Genomic DNA, 10,477 nt, shown 5'->3' on the forward strand with positions numbered 1-10,477 from the left:
TAATCGCACCGGCTAAAATTTGATGAAGGAAAGTTTTTAAAAAATGTTATAGAGGAAAAAAAAACGCATTTAGTACTTACCAAGACATGTTAGAAACATAAGCACAAAAATAGCGTAGCGATGATCCATTTTGATCGTTATGTAGGGCCTAGACCTACTTGTGACACGCCTTATTATCGAAGAAGCTCGAAGAAAGTGTCCAGATAAATGCAGTGGCTCATATACTACCTGGTCGATACCAAGCACTGCCTATGTGTATCCTGTGCAAACATAACTTTTCTTCTCATTGCGTAACAACATCTTTGGATAAATTTGCTCAGTTTCCGGGCTGTATTCATAGTGTTGCATTTTGACCAAATTTCAATGGTTATTTTGGTGTACTTTCTATCTTGAATGTAATTATTATGCATGTGCATGCATGGTCAATGAAGTTGGGAAGTTTGAATGACCCATGGAATAACAATCCAACATGACTAAGCAAAAGCAATTAAAAGGAATAGGGCGGGCAAATGAAAAATTGTCAAGAGAAATGAAAGAATGAGTTAAGTCTTCACAATTAAAAACAGGGACAATATGACACAACATCGATTTCCAATGGGGGAATAACACAAAACGTGTAAACAAAGTTAAAAGAGTATTTAACTTTATATATATACGTTTATACGTTTGTTATTCCCCCATTGGAGGTTGTGTCATATTTTCCCTGATTTTAATCTTATCTATTGCTTATCCTTTATTCTCTGCTGGTCAGTTGGAACAGATTTTCCCCTGTTGTTTTATATTAACCCTTCACATCATAACAGAAGACGTTTTATGTTAACATTTTATATAAAACATTGTTATAAAACTTTTGTAAATAATTGTTATTTAAAACATTTTCGTAATCATACCTAGAGTTTTTTTTATCATCAGATAGAAAGACTTCTGCTTATCTTCTCTGGTGAGACAACAGGGCTGGGGTATCTTTCCATATCAAAGTTTAAAAATCTGTCATATCAATTTCCTCAATATGTTGTTTTGATACAACTTACGAGGGGAAAACTTTGATTTTACAATATTTCGATATTATTTTTAACTTTGTAACTTTATTATGATTAACATAACTGTATTTCAAAGCGTCAAACTATATCATTATTTTGTCCCAACAAAAATAATCCAGGGAATAAAATATTCATTCACGTGTTTATTTATTTTATTCAACCGGGGCCATTTCTACTGGTGCACATGCATTCTAATAATTTTTCTATAATACCTTATACAAGCATCAAGCACAATTTGTTACAAGATTTGAAAAGTAAATAGCCTATGTACACACTGAGCACAATGTACATACAAGCTGTATTTATTAAGTCCATACAGAAGCTGTCAGTATAAAATGATATATATGACCTTCACGATGCTGTTCATTTAGCCCAAAGATTAGGAAAACTAGCAAAACTGGTGAACTGGTACTGTTCAAATAAAAACATCTGCAAATCTTGCTGCAATTTCCAAATAGTATTTCTATTACTTAAATAATTATTTTTGTTATTTCTCTTAATACAAACACATTACTGCCTATGACGACTTTATCGTATTACTTACATATCAAAAGCAAGTAATAATTACAAAACTTGCCGTAAACTATCACCTCTGTGGGTGTTTGGGATATAACCGGCACGAATATTTTCTCAACACTGCGGCATGTGAAAAAGTAGGTCAATAGCCAGTGAATACAGGGCGGGTGCGGCACGCCGCACCCGCCCAAAAAGAGAGACTATATATAGCGCCAGTCTCAAGACTCCCAGAATGGGTATAGCCTCTTCAAGCTATCTATAGTCTCCAGAGAGGTATCAAATTTTCTGATTCCCTGCATCGGCCCACGTATCTTTTGGAATTTTTGATAAAAAAATAAAACAAAATGTGACTTGGTGACTTTCAAATGTCATTTCTCATAATAATTGTCGTATTATTTGTGCACTTGGTATTCTGGGAGGACTTTCACCGAATCTCCCCGGCGAATCTCCCGGCGAAAATGACTAGTCCGTTAGGGGTGTGTTTTTATAGCAAACAAAAATGTTTTTAAACAAATCTGGTCCCGCCAGGGTAGACCATTATGGCCATATATATCTACTTAAAACTAGTAGCTACTAGTCTCGGTAGGGGTTACCTCCAGGAACCCAGCCCCGCCGGGATCTATAGCATGGGTACCCAGAAGCCCAATACCCCCGGAGTTTTGACTTTTTCCCTTCTTTAAGGGGGTACACCCCTTGATAAATTTGTGTCTATTTTTGCATTTTTCTTAAAAACTAATAACACAGTGGTAACGAAAGTTATGTATATTATACGGGCAAGGAATCCAATTACTACACTGGAATTTCAGTGACCCAAGGCAAGCGGTTTGTTATTTATGATAAGAAATAAGGTACCGCTTATGATGTACCTCGTTTCCTATCATATATACTGAACCGCTTGTCTTGAGTCACTGATATTTCAGTGTAGTAATTGGATTCCTTGCCCCAATAATATACATAACTTTTGTTACCAGTGTGTTATTATTTTTGAGAAAAATGCAAAAATAGTCACAATGTACAACAGGGTGTAGTACCCCTTAAAAGAACATAATTAAATCACGACTGCTTGACATTAGTTTTGGTCTTCAGTATAGCAGTAAGCAGCTGTAAGCCGGGAATAAAACTGACATGTAAGGACGTACCGGGACCACCGAGTCGGGAGGGGGGGGGCAAAATTTCCAAATAACTGTGCCGATTTAACATGGTTAATTGTTGACCACCGGTGTTGACTCCATTTTTGTTCACGCCAGTGAACATTAAAACCATTTGAACCCACATCTCACATGCACAGTTTATCCCTTGCATACCATGTGTCTTGAATAGCTATTGTAATACACCAACCATGTGGTTATGAGTCTAGGAAATAATATCTTATATCTCATACCCTCGTTTGTATGCCTTTATCTAATCCTGCTCCCCATGACAAGGGCAATTTAGCACATTTAATCTTCAGAGAGACTGCTCAGTGTAGGGAATTTTTAGCCTTTTTATTAAACATGTTTGTAATTGGCTTATAGCAATCACATGCTGACAATACATATAACTGATTGGTTAAGCAGGTCACCATGGTCAGTATAATTAGCTATAATTTTATTTATTTAGTGATAAGGCATAGAAACCTATTCAGCCTATTTACTTCAGTATATAACTACAGCGCACAAAATTAAGTCCATTCTCTATAGTTAATTGAACACTGTTAGTTAATTGATTGTTTATTGACTCTTGTAATAACCAAGCAATGTGTGTATAAACATATCCAATGTTATACTTTCTGTTACAAAATAATAATTGGTTTTCATATATTAAGCTGGGATATCCTGACAAAAACTAGCAAGACCATGTAGTGTAATGTGTTTACTTTAGTGATAACTATTCAACAAAATAATTTGAAAGGTTACCAATTAAACATGCAGTGTTAGGCGATTTGCTTCCAAATAAAACTTCTTTTAAAAAGGTATGAGGTGTCGAATGGGAAATAGCATCTGCTGGGCTGATACAGTGGACATTTTGATGTAAGTTTGTTTCCTGTAGGTGGCTTAAAAACCTAATTTATGCAAAATAAGGTTTTTTGACAATTATTTTCCAGAGTCGAAATGCAAGTATCATTTATGCCGCAAATCACTTATTTATCATGTTTATTGTTAAATCAGTGCAGAGCAGGCTAGTATCTGTGGGTTAGTAATAGGCCTAGTATAACGATATTGAAAGTTAGACCAAGTAGAGTACTATACACCTGATCCGTGAACTTTGTCTTTTTAAAGACAAATTCTTGTTTGTTGTTGCAAGAACTGATCTATAAAGCGTGTGTAGGGGTGTGTGGGCGTGTGTGTGTGTGTGGGGGGGGGGGTTAAACATTTGTCTTTTTTTGTGTTATGTAGATATGTAGTGTATTACTTACATCTACAGTAGATATTTGTATTGATGAAGTATATTGCATTGCCCATATTGGGCCTAAAGTACGATATGCTTACATTTGCTGTAGATCTGGGTAGAGTGATGAAGTACCGGATAGCCTGGCCTATATTGCGCACACTTAAAACTAAAGACACTGAAATAAATTATTACAAAATAAACTTATCATATAGTTGGAGAATTTTGTGCTGCGTGCTTTGCTATGGCACGATGCGACTTTACACCCCAAAGTTGAAAACGGTAACAAATTTTGATATTTTCTCCTAGGGGGATAAAGGATTCCCTTTATCCCGTAATTGTTCGTAAAAGAGTGAAAAACTCACTCCCAAAAAGAGTGATTCACTTATAAGACAACTCAAAAAGGATTGAAATGTGTTTTTTAACTTTAGAACCACTCAAAAAAGAGTCAAAACCACTCTTTAAGAGTGAATTTTAACTCTTTCAAGTTAAATGAGTTAAATGAAGGACAACTCTAAAAATGTGTTTTCCTTCATTTAACTCCTTGAACGAGTTGAAATTCACTCATTTAGAGTGGTTTTCACCCTTTTTGTAGTGGTTGTGAAGTTTAAAAAACACATTTCACTCATTTTTGAGTGGTTTTATAAGTGAATCACTCTTTTGGGGAGTGAGTTTTTCACTCTTTTACATTTAGAGAGTATTGTTGTAAGTTGGGGAAATGCAGGCACCGATTGAGGTATCAAAATATACGCAGAACAAAAATTATACGGTATAGACCTACATATATTGCTTGTAGATCTGTGTATTGTTGAATTTGTGCATAACTTGCATAGGGCCTACATTCATTGTGAATTAATTGAAATCTAAACTTTTTAATTAACTATTTACATAAATATAAATAGTCACCTGAACAGCATGACTTTTAAGCTGTCTTTCTGATGATACCTTAACTACACTGTGTTCTGAAGATAGCATTCTGTTTACTGCTCTGAAGACGTTTACTGCTATCTTCTAGTGCTAGCATAACTGTTTACCTCTACCTCCTAAATACAGCATGACTTTTACTGCTATCTTCTTAAGATAGCATGACTTTACCTGCTAATATCGTCTAATGCTATCATAACTGTTTATTGCTATCTTCTGAAGACAGTATGACTCCCGGGGTATGACCTTTACTGCTATTTTTCAGCATGACTTTAACTGCTATCTTCTGAAGAAAACATAACTGTTTACTGCTATCGTCTGAAGACAGCGCGCACTGCTATCTTCTAAATACAGCATAACCTTTACAGCTATCTTCTGAAGATAGCATAACTGTTTATAGCTATCTTCTGAAGATAGATGAACTGTTTACTGATATCTCCTAAAAATAGCAGAACTGTTTACTGCTATCTTCTGAAGACAGTATGACTTTTACTGCTATCTTCTGAAGACAGCATAACTGTTTATTGCTATCTTCTGAAGATACCTTAACTATTTACTGAGAACTCACTTATTTAAGATAAATAACTGTTTATTGCTATCTTCTGAAGACAGCATGGCTTTTACTGCTATCACCTGAAGATAGCATAACGGTTTGCTGCTATCTTCTGAGGACAGCATGACTTTTACTGCTATCTTTCTGATGATAACTTAACTGCACTGTCTTCTGAAGATAGCATAAATGTTTACTGCACTGAAGACAGTATGACGTTTACTGCTATCTTCTAGTGCTAGCATAACTGTTTACCTCTACATTCTAAATACAGCATGACTTATACTGCTAATATCTTCAAATGCTATCATAACTGTTTATTGCTATCTCCTGAAGGCAGTATGACTTTTATTGCTATTTTTCAGCATAACTGTTTATAGCTATCTTCTGAATATAGCTGAACTGTTTACTGCTATCTCCTAAAATAGCATAACTGTTTACTGCTATCTTCTGAAGACAGTATGACTTTTACTGCTATCTTCTGAAGACAGCATAACTGTTTATTGCTATCTTCTGAAGATACCTTAACTATTTACTGAGAACTCACTTATTTAAGATAAATAACTGTTTATTGCTATCTTCTGAAGACAGCATGGCTTTTACTGCTATCACCTGAAGATAGCATAACGATTTGCTGCTATCTTCTGAGGACAGCATGACTTTTACTGCTATCTTTCTGATGATAACTTAACTGCACTGTCTTCTGAAGATAGCATAAATGTTTACTGCACTGAAGACAGTATGACGTTTACTGCTATCTTCTAGTGCTAGCATAACTGTTTACCTCTACCTTCTAAACACAGCATGACTTATACTGCTAATATCTTCAAATGCTATCACAACTGTTTATTGCTATCTCCTGAAGGCAGTATGAATAGTAAAAGTCATGCTGCCTTCAGAAGATAGCAGTAAACGTCATGCTGTCTTCCGAAGATAGCAGGAAACAGTTATGCTATCTTCAGAAGATAGCAGTAAATAGTTATGCTATCTTCAGAAGATAGCTGTAAAAGTCATGCTGTCTTCAGGTGATAGCAGTAAAAGCCATGCTGTCTTCAGAAGATAGCAATAAACAGTTATTTATCTTTCTATCTTCTGAGGACAGCATGACTTTTACTGCTATCTTTCTGATGCTAACTTAACTGCACTGTCTTCTGAAGATAGCATAAATGTTTACTGCACTGAAGACAGCATGACGTTTACTGCTATCTTCTAGTGCTAGCATAACTGTTTACCTCTACCTCCTAAATATAGCATGACTTTTACTGCTATCTTCTAAAGACAGCATGACTTTACCTGCTATCTTCCAATGCTATCGCAACTGTTTACTGGAATCTTCTGAAGACAGCATGACTTTTACTGCTATCTTCCGAAGACAGCATGAAATTTACTGATATCTTCTGTCGATAGCATAACTGTTATCTTCTGAAGATACTGTAACTGTGTACTGAGAACTCCTAAAGATAGTATAACTGCTTACTGCTATCTTCTGAAGATATCTTATGTTTACAGATATCTCCTAAAGGCAGCATGACCTTTACTACTATCTTCTGAAGACAGCATGACTATTTACTGCTATCTTCTGAAGATAGCATAACTGTTTCCTGCTATCTTCTGAAGACAGCATGACGTTTACGGAATTACTGCTATCTTCTGAAGGCAGCATGACTTTTACTACTATCTTCTGAAGACAGCATGACTTTTACTGCTATCTTCTGAAGACAGCATGACTTTTACAGCTATCTTCTGAAGATAGCATAACTATTTACTGCTATCTTCTGAAGATAGCATAACTGTTTCCTGCTATCTTCGGAAGACAGCATGACGTTTACTGCTATCTTCTGAAGGCAGCATGACTTTTACTATCTTCTGAAGGCAGCATGGCTTTTACTGCTATCTTCTGAAGACAGCATGACTTTTACTGTTATCTTCTGAAGATACTGTAACTGTGTACTGAGAACTCCTAAAGATAGTATAACTGCTTACTGCTATCTTCTGAAGATATCTTATGTTTACAGATATCTCCTAAAGGCAGCATGACCTTTACTACTATCTTCTGAAGACAGCATGACTATTTACTGCTATCTTCTGAAGATAGCATAACTGTTTCCTGCTATCTTCTGAAGACAGCATGACGTTTACGGAATTACTGCTATCTTCTGAAGGCAGCATGACTTTTACTACTATCTTCTGAAGACAGCATGACTTTTACTGCTATCTTCTGAAGACAGCATGACTTTTACAGCTATCTTCTGAAGATAGCATAACTATTTACTGCTATCTTCTGAAGATAGCATAACTGTTTCCTGCTATCTTCGGAAGACAGCATGACGTTTACTGCTATCTTCTGAAGGCAGCATGACTTTTACTATCTTCTGAAGGCAGCATGGCTTTTACTGCTATCTTCTGAAGACAGCATGACTTTTACTGTTATCTTCTGAAGATAGCATAACTGTTTACTACTATCTTCTGAAGATAGCTTATATTTACAGCTATCTCCTAAAGCTAGATACACGTTTACTGCTATCTTCTGAAAACAGCATGACTTTTACAGCTATCTTCTATAGATAGCATAACTATTTACTGTCTGCTATCATCTGAAGATAGCTTGTTTGCTGCCATCTTCTAAAGTTAGATAACTGTTTACTGCTATCTTCTGAAGACATCATGACTTTTACAGCTATCTTCTGAAGCTAGATACACGTTTACTGCTATCTTCTGAAAACAGCATGACTTTTACAGCTATCATCTATAGATAGCATAACTATTTACTGTCTGCTATCATCTGAAGATAGCTTGTTTGCTGCTATCTCCTAAAGTTAGATAACTGTTTACTGCTATCTTCTGAAGACATCATGACTTTTACAGCTATCTTCTGAAGATAGCATAGCTAAATGTTTACTGCTATCTTCTGAAGATAGCATGACTGTTACTACTATCTTCTGAAGATATATAACTGTTTACTACTAACTTCTGATGATATCATAACTGTTTAATCCCATCTTCTGAAGACATCATGACTTTACCTGCTTTCTGCTGATGATAGCACAGCTGTTTGCTGCTATCTCCTGAAGACAGCATGAATTTTACTATCTTCTGAAGATAGCATAACTATTTACTGCTCAGTAGACAGCATGAATTTTACTGCTATATTCTGAAGACAGCATAACTGTTTACTGCTATCTACTGATGATAGCATCACATTGCTGATCAGTCACCAAGATGCACGAAAATCCAAATGACTTATATCTATTGACCTCGGATGACCTGGTAGTGTTTAGCTTACATTCTGTTCATTTTGTGAAAATCCAACAATCTTTATTTAATCACAGATGGCCTAGTAGAATGTTGGCTTTTATTGACCATGACCATGTTTGATAAAAATCCAGTTATTTTACCTCAGATGACCTTGAGATGACCTTAAAAGTTTGTAAACTATATCGTCAATTTTACTCTCACCAAATTTCACAATAGGAAGGGGGAGTCAAACTTGTGGGAAAAAATCTTTACTAATTTGACCTCAGATCAACTCTTGAAATGACATTCAAATTGTGTGATATTGAATACACCTTCCACCTAGGTACACTGCAAGTCTACAATAGGATATGGAATATGCGAAAATATATGGAAAATAGAAAAAACCTAACCAAAACGGAACATACAACCACCACAACACAGGGAATACACTTGAATATATTTTAATTCCTTTTGTTGTGAAATTAAATTTTCAATTGACAAGTCGCCTTGTTAACTGGGGATTTGCTTCAAGCTTGGTAGCATTTTTGTGGAGCATAGAATAAGGCAGCTTTATGAGGCGAATACCAGACTTGAACCAAACCAATGTATCATCTTTGTGGACTTTTAATAAAATAATAGTAAAGACAAAAATGATTTGATAACTTAACATCGTTTTATTGAGTCTTTTGGCATCATGAGGGGACCTTTAGTAACGGTACATGAACATATTATTATAACACACTAGTACATGTGAAATGATATATGTTGCAATGGCAATGGTACATGTACAGGTCTTTTAAAATATGATTAAAATGGAGTTGGGCCCTTCTTCCACTCAGGTATTCAATTATAAGGGCACATATCTGTTTTTAAGTTATGTATATTATAGGGGCAAGGAATCCAGTTACTACACTGGAATTTCAGTGATTCAAGACAAGCGGTACGTTATTTATGATCAGAAAAGAGGTGCCGCTAGAATGTACCTCATTTCTTAACATATATAATAAACCACTTGTCTTGAATCACTGAAATTTCAGTGAATTGGATTCGTTGCCCCTATAATATACATAACTTTTGTTACCAGTGTGTTATTATTTTTTGAGAAAAATGCAAAAAATAATAACAAATTTATTTATCAAGAGGTGTAGTACCCCTTAACATGGGTCGATAGTTACGAAATATACATGTTTTGCAAGATCTGGCATGTGCTCTGTTCATGGAGGTACATTTGTCATTATCAACCCATGTTGCAATAGACAGCAAATCATTGAAGAAAATTGAAATGCATTGTGGGAAGTGTAGGATATGTCTTCTCTGTCTGCTCTTTTACCTCTAAAGCATGTGGATATGCAATACATCTAAAAGAGAAAACAATCTGTACCCAGTATGCTTGACGGGTATTATCAATTCTGTGAGAGTTGATAGATAATAGCTCTTTAAAATATATTTTAATGATGAGTGAAAGAGACCCATTGGCAGCATTTTTACCGGGGTACTCAAGTTTGGTTTTGGTAGGGACGTGCATGAGATTTTGGAAGTAGACCCATAAAATACCAATTTTTCAAGAAATTTGGACCCATTGATATACCAAAAGTCAAAATTTTCGGCCGAATTTACCCAAAATTGTCTTAGTTTTTACAAATTTTCCCAAAATTTTGGGAAAATTTTAGCTAGATTAAGGAAAAATTGGGCTGTTTTCCGAAAAAATTGAGAAAATTTTGAAAAAAGGACCCATTCATATACCAAAATAGGCTTTGAAAAAGGGGTCATTGATATACCAGAAGGCTGAAAATGCTACCCATGTTTGCGGCACGTCCCGTATGGTCATTTGTACTGAGTACCCCCC

The sequence above is a fragment of the Amphiura filiformis genome, chromosome 6, assembly GCF_039555335.1.
Source record: "Amphiura filiformis chromosome 6, Afil_fr2py, whole genome shotgun sequence".
Taxonomy (NCBI): domain Eukaryota; kingdom Metazoa; phylum Echinodermata; class Ophiuroidea; order Amphilepidida; family Amphiuridae; genus Amphiura; species Amphiura filiformis.